Below are 13,209 nucleotides of genomic sequence, written 5' to 3' on the forward strand. Positions count from 1 at the left end.
AAGCGCAGCGCTGAAAAGATCTGCTCTTATTTAAATATTCCCATGTGCCAAATATTTAGAGGCTCCACTGAAAACATAACAGGGGCCTGGGGTGACGCTGGGTGAGAATTCAAGATTCAGGGTTTGTTACTTTTCCCATCATCCATCATGTTGATTGATTTCTTTACAGCCGCTGTAAACAGCACAATAGTTGGGGAAGTAATTTTGCCCGGTTTTTCCTCTTCCAACCATTCCTCTGCGTCTGCAGATGGAACAACTGGGCACTCACTGTGCTATGACTAGATAGCATTATTTTGTGGGAGGAGCTTCAGAAGCCCCTGGAGATCAGCAGATAGGGGGAATCTATGGCTGGTAATAAAGGAAACCAAGACATATCAGTTAACCAAGAAGGAGATTTATCAAGCTCCATAGTAGATTTTACTTGCGCACATGCAACTTTTTTATACATGCTGCGACTTTTTGATTTTTGCTTATTCCAAAGCACATTTCTGAAATCTGCTCACGTAGTCATTTTTTTGCAGTGGTCATGTATTTATCAAATACGATAGTCACTATTTATGAAGAAAAAAGTGGCATCTCAATTTAAAAGTCACATATGTCTTCCAGGTCCAACCTGGCTTACAGAAAGTGCAGACGTCTGCAGAAAAGGGAATTAACACTTCAACAACTGTTCTTGTTCTGCATCATGAAACAAAACCACTACATTAATGTTAAAGTTAATTATAGAAAACATTTACAGGGATCCCTCAACTTACAATGGCCTCAACATCCAATAGTTTCAACATACAATGGTCTTTTTTGGACCATTGTAACTTGAAACCAGACTCAACATACAATGTTATGGAATCTGCAAAATGTGTCAAGGACTGGAAGAACCGACCAATCAGAATGTACATTTCACTGGTAAAACCCCTGTAAAGTGCATGCACTGACTGGTGTCTGGTAGCGCCCCCTACAGTACAGGGAGGTATTACATGTTCTGTACTCTTTACCTGTGCCAGGGTTAGCTGCTCCTTTTGGACATCAGGTGAGGGCGGCTCCATTTAACTTTTTTTTTTTTAGGACAGTGCGTGTTCTGTACAGGACCCTGAAGAAGCTTCCGTCCTCTACATAGACCAGTGTTTCCCATAGAGGGTGCCTCCAGCTGTTGCAAAACTACAACCCCCAGCATGCCTGGACAGCCGAAGGCTGTCCGGGCATGCTGGGAGTTGTAGTTTTGCAACAGCTGGAGGCACCCTCTTTAGGAAACACTGAAATAGACAGTGATTTACAGCTCCCAGCAGATCGTTCTAACTTTTATATGTAAGGATTTGCTTTATCTGTATTAGTTATCTACTTGTTTTTGTCTAATTCTCACTTTTTCCTGGATGACATTTTGGTAGCTTCGGAACCAATTACCAGGTTTCCATAGAGTTATGGACTCAACGTACAATGGTTTCAACATACAATGGTTTTCCTGGAACCAATTAATATTGTAACTTGAGGGACCACTGTATTATATAAATATTAATTTTAAGGTTAAAAATAGACACTGCACACCTTGTTAATTTTTGAACACCTACATGCTGGCGTACCCACCAAATTTTAAAATTAATGTTTTGTTAAAACCGAACAAGGCACAAAATACCGTATTTATCGGCCTATAACACGCACCCTCATTTTACCAAGGATATTTGGGTAAAAAAAGTTTTTTACCCAAATATCCATGATAAAATGAGGGTGCGTGTGTGCGCGTGTATACCCCGATACATCCCCAGGAAAGGCAGGGGGAGAGAGGCCGTCGCTGCCCGCTTCTCTCCCCCTGCCTTTCCTGGGGTCTAGAGCACTGCTGTCGGCCCTTTTCACCCCCTGGTTATCGGCGCCGCTGCCCGTTCTGTCCCCCTGACTATCGGTGCCGGCGCCGATAGCCAGGGGGAGAGAAGCGGCGCCGACAGCCAGGGGGAGAGAAGGGGCAGCGGCACCCATTGCCGGCGCCGCTGCCCCGTTGCCTCCCCCCATCCCCGGTGGCATAATTACCTGAGTCGGGTCCGCGCTGCTCCGCTGCTCCAGGCCTCCGTCGTGCGTCCCCAGCGTCGTTGCTATGCACGGCGCGGCGCTCTGACGTCATGCGCCGCGCCGTTCAGCGCATAGCAATGACGCCGGGGACGCACGACGGAGGCCTCGAGCAGCGCGGACTGGACTCAGGTAATTATGCCACCGGGGATGGGGGGAGGCAACGGGGCAGCGGCGCCGGCAATGGGTGCCGCTGCCCCTTCTCTCCCCCTGGCTGTCGGCGCCGCTTCTCTCTCCCTGGCAATCGGCGCCGGCACCGATAGTCAGGGGGGCAGAACGGGCAGCGGCGCCGATAACCAGGGGGTGAAGAGGGCCGACAGCAGCGCTCTAGACCCCAGGAAAGGCAGGGGGAGAGAAGCGGGCAGCGACGGCCTCTCTCCCCTGCCATTCCTGGGGGTGTATCGGCGTATAACACGCACACAGACTTTAGGCTAAAAATTTTAGCCTAAAAAGTGCGTGTTATACGCCAATAAATTTTTACAGACTACGTAATTAACCCATATGTGGCGCTAAAATTTTTCCTTAAAAAAAAAAGAAACATCCATAGTAATACAGCTTCATACACATTTTGGGGTGGGTAACGTACAGAGCTGTTTTTTTATCTTTTTATTTTTTTGTGGCTTCACTATTGTTTATGTGCCTGTTGGTGCTGCGCTGTCTTCCTTCCTGATGTAAACTCCGGCCTCAGCGCAGCGACGCAAGACTCCGCCCACCAACGTCACAAAATGCGGGCTCAAGATTTAACAAAAAAAGCTCCAGGATACAGATATTCATGATGCGGAATAGTATGTTTTTAATATTTTTTAATCTCTGAGGAGGGTGGATGGGTGGTTGCAGGATAGTTGGAGTGCAGCTATTTAGTGCCAGTCAGGGTGTCACCTGGTGCGGTACGTCCCCTCTCCCCATCACTCTATAGCAACGCTACTGGTAATAAAGGGTAAATAAAGGACTTCGGGCCATTAACATAAGGGAAAACTTTCCTGCTTTAAAAAATGCCTTTGTAAGCCGGGTTTTGCTTACATGCGATTTATCTATCAAGGTCGTGCGATTATTTGATAAATACCGTATTTTTCGTCCTATAGGACGCACAGGCGTATAAGACGCACCCAATTTTTAGGGGCAAAATCTAAAAAAATAAAGATTTTGAACCCAATAGTGGTCTTCAACCTGCGGACCTCCAGATGTTGCAAAACTACAACTCCCAGCATGCCCGGACAGCCGTTGGCTGTGCGGGCATGCTGGGAGCTGTAGTTTTGCAACATCTGGAGGTCCGCAGATTGAAGACCACTGGATAGGAGGTAATACTCACGTGTCCCCGCCGCTCCGGACCCGTCACCGCTGCCCTGGATGTCGCTCCATCGCTGTCGCCGTGTCCCCGTCGCTCCGGAACGTCTCTGCTGCCGGCCGGGTATCCTCGCTCTCAGTCGCCGCCATCACGTCGTTACGCACGCCGACGCACGTACGCGACGACGTGATGACGAGGAAGGAGAGCGACAGCCATACAGGGGATCCCTGAACGGAGAAGACACCGAGGAGGCAGGTAAGGTCCCTCCCGGTGTCCTGTAAGCACTAACCCGGTAAAAACGCGGCGGTCCCGAAAAGCCCGACTGAACAGCCGGGTTAGTGTCACTTTCCCTTCAGACGCGGCGGTCAGCTTTGATCGCCGCGTCTGAAGCGTTAATACAGGGCATCACCGCGATCGGTGATGTCCTGTATTAGCCGCGGGTCGCGGCCGTTGATGGCCGCAGGGACCGCCGCGATAGGGGTGTATTCGCCGTATAAGACGCACCAACTTTTTCCCCCCAGTTTTGGGGAAGAAAAAGTGCGTCTTATACGGCAAAAATTCGGTAGGTCACATGTAAGCAAAAGTAAGTTTAAAAAAATAGCCATACGTTTGATAGTGTTGCTATGCAAATTTGTTGCTATGCGAATTTTATTCGCGAATATAGCACTATATATTTGTAATTACGAATATTCGTGTTTTTTTTTCACAGTACACATCACAGTGATCACCCCTCTCTGCTTCCAGCTTGTGTGGTGTAAAGAAGGCTCTAATACTACTGTGTGAGACTGGCGTGCGAATTTGCGCACATGCGAATTTTGGGTTATGCAAAATTTCGTATGTGCTAATTTTCGAATATGCGAATTTTGAGTTATGTAAATTTTCGCATTTGCACATTCCCGTGCGCGCAAATTTTTGCTTATGCTAATTATGGTTTATGCAAATTTCGCACATACGAAATTTTGTTTGTGATAATTTTCGCATCTTTCTTATGCGAATTGAGGTTCATGCAAATTTTCGCTCATGCGAATGTTTGCTTATGCGAATTTACGTTCGTGTACATTTTCGCATGTGCTAATTCGTTCGTATATGCGAATTTTGGGTTCTGTTGATTTTCGTATTTACTAATTTTCCGTGTGTGCGAATTTTTGCTTATGCTAATTATTGTTTATGTAAATTTTCGTACATGCGAACTTTGGTTTATGGTAATTTTCGTTTATGTTAATGTTCGCATATGCGAAAATAGGTTATGCTAAATTTTCGAATATGCGAATTTAGGGTTGTGCTAATTTAAAAATATGCGAATTTTTGCTTATGCTAATTATGACTTATGCTAATTATTCGCATATGCGAATTTATGTTATGCTAATTTTTGTATATGCGAATTTAGGGTTATGTTAATTTAAGCATATGCGAATTTTTGTTCATGTTAATTTTCGTGTGTGCAAATTTTTGCTTATGCTAATTATGGTTTATGCTAATTCTTTCGCATATGCGAAAATAAACCCCGAATATTATGAATATGCGAATGTAGCGAATATATGACGAATATTCATCCATATATTCGCGAAATATCGCGAATTCGAATATGGCCTTTGCCGCTCAACACTAACGTTTGAAAAGAATGATAAATCTCCTTCCAAGTGTTTTCTAACCAGTATGTGTCCAGTTGTTTCAAAACTACAAATCCCAGCATGCTGAGAGTTGTAGTTTTGCAACAGCTGGCGGAAGACTAGTTGGAAAATGTTGCATTAGGCTATGTTTACACGGCAGAAATTCTCCGAACAGACGGAGCCAATCCAAAGCTGTGGGGGGCCAGCGGGTAATCAGGGCTACGTAAGTATGTCTTTTTTTTTCTAGTTTTTACAGATCTGTGCGTTGTCTGAGCAGAGGGATGTGCCCATGAGGAGGATGGGTGGAGTAGTCCAGGGCAGCCGAGGGTAGTAGCTCCTTAGGAAATCTAATGTAGTCACGGAAAGCATTAGAACAAGCAAGTGTAGGAAATCCTTGACCCCTGAGTATACTATGGTGAGGAGTCTAGGGGGTGTACCCGTGATAGTATGTGCAATAGGAATACTCCAGACATGCAGGTAACTTGTGGAACAGGAGTTCCCGTTCCTGAAGTTCCAATATGCACAACTAGACAATATATACATATATACTCCTTTACAGCACAGGTTGGTAATGTAACAGTCTTTCGGATGGATGCTTGGAAATTGGTCACAGTTCCCTTTAGTTGCTGGATTAGCAGTAATAAAAAAAGTCTCTGAATATGTATATATTGTTCAGTGAAATGTATACAGTCCAAAAATAAAAATAAATCTACTGAAGAAGGCCTGTACAGCCCGGCTGACTGTGGTGAATAAACTTGACAGACTTGTACTTATAGTATTACGATTCCCTACCATAGGGTGAAAGATAAAGACAGCTGTTATGTGTAAGTCACGCGGCTATCACTCTAGCCAGAAGTCACAAGAAGTTGGGTGTTAGCAGAAGAGTCCTTGCACAGCTATTCCCTCTTCTAGATAGATGAATCTCCCACTTCTTCTCAGCGTGACCTGGAGACAGTCTTGGGTAAACCTCCTGAAATGCCACAACCTTAGATGAACATTAATATCTGATAAGGGGGGTTCCAACACCATTCAGCTGAAGTAAGGGGTCTAGGATGAACCAACCCAACATTGCTCTAGGCCAGTGTTTCCCAACCAGGGTGCCTCTAGCTGTTGGCAAACTACAACCCTCAGCATGCCCGGACAGCCTTTGGCTGTCCGGGCATGCTGGGAGTGGTAGTTTTGCCACAGCTGGAAGCACACCGTTTGGAAAATACTGCTCTATGGGAACAGTGCTATATGTTTTTAGCAAACATTGGAATACCCCTTTAAAGGGGTTAGCGAGGAAAAAACTATTTAAATATATATATATATATATATATATATATATATATATATATATATATATGTAAATATATATATCAACTGGCTCCAGAAAGTGAAACGGATTTGTAAATTACTTCTATTAAAAAATCTTTATCCTTTCAGTACTTATGAGCTGCTGAAGTTGAGTTGTTCTTTTCTGTCTAAGTGGTCTCTGATGACACCTGTTTCGGGAACTGTGCAGAGTAGAAGCAAATCCCCATAGCAAACCTCTTCTACTCTGTGCAGTTCCTGAGACAAGCAGAGATGTCAGCAGAGAGCACTGTTGCCAGACAGAAAAGAACAACTCGACTTCAGCAGCTGATAATTATTGGAAGGATTAAGATTTTTTTTTTTTGAAGTAATTTACAAATCTGTTTAACTTTCTGGAGCCAATTGATATAAAAAAAAATGTTTTTCTTGGAACACCCCTTTAAGCACTTCTCCAATATGTCAGGGCATTTTGTCGTTCACATTTCTCTCACTCCAGAACTGCGAAATACATTGTGCAAAAGAACAAATTTCCCTGTTCCGTTCCAGATATTGTTTAACATGCAGGAGAAGATCCAGATCTGTGCGTTGTCTCAGTAGAGGGATTAGTCAGAGAACAAGTGAGAAGTCCTGTATATCTGTCATCCGCTTATCACTATGTACAGCGGGAAATACAGACTCCAGCAGTCCTGTCTTTGAAAGGTCCTGTGATTTAAAGCGGAATGACTGCGTGTATACAGAAAACTCCAGTAGTGACTCTACTTCCTGGATTCCCGGATCCTTATCATTCCAGCCTGTTGGACTCCTGCCGATCCTAAAAAAAAAAAAAGGGGGCTGAAGTGTTGGTTTAGCCCCTTTCCACTTTGTTTTTCTTTTGCCAAAACAAAAACGCAAGAAAAATCTCCAGCGCAATTTCCTGCGTTTTGGCATTTTTTCTGGCCTTTGTGTGGAAATTGCATTTGTGGCCCCTTTGGTGTATTTTTTTAAGAATTTTGTTGGTTACCAAAAAATAAAAAGGGTGCAGTAGGGATGGAAAAAACTGTATTTAACGAAATTTATATTTTTTAGAATTACATTTTTAAACAGGGACCAATTTATGTGGGAGCGGCAGGAACCTAAAAATGTAGCCGACAATATAAAAAATGTATAAAGGGGCCATTTAATTGTAAAAATAATAAATTTTTTATAATTTATTTTGTGAAACTTTTTATTAGTAATGTATTTTAATTATGTGTTTAATAAAGTGTGTGTATAATTTTTTTACTTTTTTAAAACTTTTTTTTCTTTATTTTTAATTTTTTTTTAGGTACTACTACTACTCCAAGCATGAAACAGACTGTTCTATGCTGGGAGTAGTAGAACCTGTACTAATAGACAGATTGCCCCGGGTGTCACTTCTGACACCTGTTGCGATCCTCCTATATGATCTATAGAAGAGGGCAGCTCCCCTGCCCTCACTGTATCCTTCTGTGATGTGAAGTTCTCTTCACATCACAGATTTGTATATGCCGCTAAGAGCAGTGATTGGCTGACACCATCCGGCCAATCACTGCTCTGAGCAGCAAATATGAATCTGTGACGTGAAGAGAACTTCACATCACACAGTACAGTGCAGGGGAGTAGAGAAGTGTGGCTGTGCCGCCGGCTTCTATAGATTATATAGGAGGATTGCAACAGGTGTCAGAAATGACACCCGGGGCGATCTGTCTATTAGTACAGGTACTACTACTCCCAGCAAGGAACAGTATGTAAAAAAATAAAGAAAAAAAGTTTTAAAAAAAAAGTAAAAAAAACACACACACCTTATTGAACACATAATTAAAATACATTTCTAATAAAAAGTTTCACAAATGTAATTATAAAAAATACATTATTTTTACAATTAAATGGCCCCTTTATACATTTTTAATATTGTCGGCTATATTTTTAGGTCCCTGCCCGCTTACATAAATTGGTCCCTGTTTAAAAATTAATAAAAATTTTGTTCTAAAAAAATATGAATTTCGTTAAATACAATTTTTTCCATCCCTACTGTATTTTTTTTTTCTTTTTTATATGGTACCCTACAAAATTTTATTTAAAAAATAGGAATTTCCATTCCTTTTTTTAAATGAATAAAAAAACATCTTCTATGGGAGAAAAACGCCACGATTTCAGTGAAATGGCGGATGACATCTGGATGAGCGGATACGTGTTTACTTCTCTATCTTCTTATGTCATTGCTGCCTCCATTATATTCTCATTAATAACCATTGGCAAATGCAGCTGTAAGAATTGCGCCAGATGGTAGCTATTAATAACCCTCACTTTTTATCGCAGCTTCCTCTTCTGTCACTGCAACTGAAAGTTAAAGGGGTCCTCCGGGAGAATAATATAGATGAACATTAATATCCGATTAATGGGGTTCCAGTTCCTGACATTCTTGCCATTCAGCTGAAAGAAGGGGCCTATAGTAAAAACCAACCCACCATTGCTCTAGGACCATGTTTTCCAACCAGGGTGCCTCTAGCTGTTGGCAAACTACAACCCCCAGCATGCCAAAGGCTGTCCGGGCATGCTGGGAGTTGTAGTTTGGCAACAGCTGGAGGCACACTGGTTAAGAAGCACTTCTTTAGACCTTTAGATAAATGAGCGAGCACTAATTTAGTGCTGTGCATTTTGCTGTGGATGTGTCTAATTCAGCACTTTGTATTTAGTCATTGTGATGTCCCAGTACAGGACATGGTCCTGCACTACACTTAGGCCCTGTCAGGTTGAGTCCCTCGGTGACCTGGGGGCCCCCCTGTAGTGCAGGGCCGGGGGATCCGCGGCCTCCACTGAGCAGCCGGCAAGGGGGCCCCCGTCACATTCTGGACATCCCTATGTCCCAAAAGATATTTTTGGGACACAAGGATGTCTCTGTTACCTTTCTGTGGCGGCCGCCGCGCTAACTTTAAAAACGCAGGGGCCGCCGGGAGGCTGAAGTCTGTATGTCTGTGGGGGAACTATACTGCACCTAATGTGGGAAGCTATACTTAACCTAATGTGGGGGAACTGTACTGCACCTAATGTGAGGGAACTATAGTGCACCTGATGTGGGGGAACTGTACTGCATCTAATGTGGGGAACTATACTGCACAAAATGTGAGGAGAACTATACTGCACATAATGTGGGGAACTATACTGCCAACCTAATGTGGGGGGAACTATACTGCACCTAATGTGGGGGAACTATACTGCACCTAATGTGGGGGAACTATACTGCACCTAATGTGGGGGAACTATACTGCACCTAATGTGGGAAACTATACTGCACCTAATATGGGGGAACTATACTGCACCTAATGTGGGGGAACTATACTGCACCTAATGTGGGGGAATTATACTGCACCTAATATGGGGGAACTATACTGCACCTAATGTGGGGAACTATACTGCACCTAATGTGGGGGAACTATACTGCACCTAATGTGGGGGAACTATACTGCACCTAATGTGGGGAGAACTATACTGCACCTAAGGTGGGGAACTATACTGCACCTAATGTGGGGAACTATACTGCACCTCATGTGGGGAACTATATTGCACCTAATGTGGGGAACTATACTGCACCTGATGTGGGGAACTATACTGCACCTAATGTGGGGAACTATAGTGCACCTAATGTGGGGAACTATAGTGCACCTAATGTGGGGAACTATACTGCACCTAATGTGGGGAACTATACTGCACCTAATGTGGGGGTACTATACTGCACCTGATGTGGGGAGCTATACTGCACCTAATGTGGGGGAACTATACTGTGCCTAATGTGGGGGAACTATACTGCACCTAATGTGGGGGAACTATACTGCCCCTTATGTGGGGGAACTGTACTGCCCCTTATGTGGGGGAACTGTACTGCCCCTTATGTGGGGGAACTGTACTGCACCTAATGTGGGGGAACTATACTGCACCTAATGTGGGGAACTATACTGCACCTAATGTGGGGGGAACTGTACTGCACATAACGTGGGGGAACTGTACTGCACATAATGTGGGGGAACTATGCTGCACCTAATGTAGGGGGAACTGTACTCCACCTAATGTGGGGGAACTGTACTGCACCTAATGTGGGGGGAACTGTACTGCACCTAATGTGGGGGAACTGTACTGCACATAATGTGGGGGAACTATACTGCACCTAATGTAGGGGGACCTGTACTGCACCTAATGTGGGGGGAACTGTACTGCACCTAATGTGGCGGAACTGTACTGCACCTAATGTGGGGGAACTGTACTGCACCTAATGTGGGGGAACTGTACTGCACCTAATGTGGGGGAACTGTACTGCACCTAATGTGGGGGAACTGTACTGCCTCTTATGTGGGTGGAATGTATTGCACCTAATGTGGGGGAACTGTATTACACCTAATGTGGGGGAACTGTATTACACCTAATGTGGGGGAACTGTACTGCACCTAATGTGGGGGAACAGTACTGCACCTAATGTGAGGGAACTAAACAAAAACATTAAATTGTACTATTCTGATCCCTATAACTCTATTATTTTTCTGTATATGGGGATGTATGAGGGTCATTTTTTGCGCTTTGATTTGTAGTTTTTATCGGTACCATTTTTTGTTTTGATGGGACTTTTCAATTGCTTTTTAGATATTTTTAATGGTATTTGAAGTGACCAAAAATGTGCAAATCTGGTTAGTGCACTACTACGACTTTTGGGGCCCCTCTTTTGATTTTGCCTAGGGCCATGCTAAGCCTAAAACCGGCCCTGCGGTAGTGTCTCCCCTTCCGTTATTATAGTGTTATTTAATGTAATAGGATTATAGTCAGTATTTCAATGTATAGTCAGTATAAAGGACCTTTGAGGACTCCAGTAAATGTCTAAAGGACCTGTGAGATGTCACATGTTATGTTTATGTTATCACATGTTACCCAGAGGGCACCAGGTTAACACATGACCCGCAGCTTGACCAATGGGCCTTGGCTCAGCCCCCCTCTATATAAGGGGCTGCCATTACAATTCTCTCTCTTCTACCATCACTCTGAGAAGCAGTGGAGACCAGATGTCTCAGCGCTAGTGTCCAGCTACCTGGAAAGCCTCAAATCTACAGTCTCTCCCAGTAAGTCCAGGTCTATGTCTGCTGTCACATCCTACAGTCTAGTCAAGCCTCAAGTCAATTATCTAAAGTCCATTACAAGTATGATTGATCCCAGCAAGCTGTGAGGTCCTTCTGTGTTCCTGGCCACCTCTCTGGGATTCGGGCCAAGCTGTGAAGATAATAACACCTATCTGACCTCAGTAAAGCCTCCGTTAAACCATAACCTGGTTGTGGACTCTCATTTTCACTGCCTAGCTATTGGAATAGCGGAGATACAGTTCGTGTGGTTCCGGTTCCCAAAAACCACTCTGGCATCATGAACATTAGGGGTTAATAACACCTTGCCCCTGGGGCTAATACCATCTTGCCCCATCCACCTACACCGCTACATCTCGTGGTCCCGCCATCACCGTGGGTCACCACATCATGGTCTCATTAGTGCCACATATTTGATTGTGGCCTTGTCTGGTACTACAGCTTAGTCTCATTCAACACCATTGCAGTGACAAACCCTATGCCTGGCACATTGTCTTAAATTGGTAAGCACAATACATAAGCAAAAACCTCTATATTATTCTCTAATAATAGCCTATATAAGGAAACAAAAAAGCTTGCCTGGAGTCCTTCTTTAAATGGGCGCATTCATTAAAACCAATTTTTGCTATTGCACTCCTTATGGTAAATAAAAAAAATCTTTGTTTTAAAAAAAAATTAAAATTTCTATGTTTTATTCATGTTTAAAAAAGCTGCAACTAGGTGTCTCCCTACTTTTTTTACATTTACCCCCCATCTCTTGCGCAGACTTTGGACACCTGCTGGCCTGGCAGAAGTCAGGAAATGCAGCCTGGAGTGCTGAGGGGTGTCTGTACAGCTGTGGCCAATCATAGCTCATCTCAAACTCAACTGCTCTGGTCTGTGTGTAGCAGAGTGAGGGAGGAAGTTCTCCCCTGTATGGCTTCAGATGATGTCACGCCTGCTGGGGAACGCCCCTTCCCTGTCTGTGAATCTGACTGAGACTGAGCAGAAAATACAGAGCGATATCAAGGTAGAAAACTAAAAAATAATAAAAAATAAAGGCAGGGGGTGGTTTATCATGATGGGGGCAGTGACCTGAGAGGATTTTAACATTTAACAAGATCATGGGAGGTACTCTTTAACAAATAAATAGCACAATGTAGAGATGTGCAGAAACTGTCACATGACAGCAATAAAACCAACGACCGAAACCGCGGTGGTCCGAGGACAATTTACCTTGTGACAGATACATCCGAACAATCACATCATCAGTATGGCAGCACGAAATATAGTTCCCAGCATCCCGTCATTAATAATACGCACCGCGGAATCCATAATATTCCAGGAACCACTGGGAATTACTGGAAGCTGGGATCAAACACGTGTCTCACCTCGAAAAATACCAAGTGTCATGGCCATACCAGTCACGGCTTTGTGGGTTATTACGAATCGCTGCTACTCTCCCAGAAGTGAGTCTGGACGAGTGACTCCTCTGATGAGAATACCTTAAAGGGGTACTCCGGTGGAAAACATTTTTTTTTTATATCAACTAGTGCCAGAAAGTTAAAGATTTTTAAATAGAAGTCATTTACAAATCTGCAACACAAAACGAGAGAAACACAGCCGCACATCCATCATTTGTATTTTGATCTACTTGCTTCTCAGCATAATTTCAAAAACTAACAGGTTGTTAGTATTCATTTTGATCAAAAAGTACAAGCCCACTCGCCACGTCAAGGCCACCTCGTTAGAGTGGGACCCTAACCTGACACTGGCGTAGCCCCCGGCGGCAACCACTGCCTTTGAGACCCCATGCCCAATGGGGGGAGCGACCCAGTGGCCAGGCAGCCCCACTGCTGCCCGACCAAGCCTCTGG

This window comes from Hyla sarda, chromosome 7, assembly GCF_029499605.1.
Source record: "Hyla sarda isolate aHylSar1 chromosome 7, aHylSar1.hap1, whole genome shotgun sequence".
NCBI lineage: Eukaryota > Metazoa > Chordata > Amphibia > Anura > Hylidae > Hyla > Hyla sarda.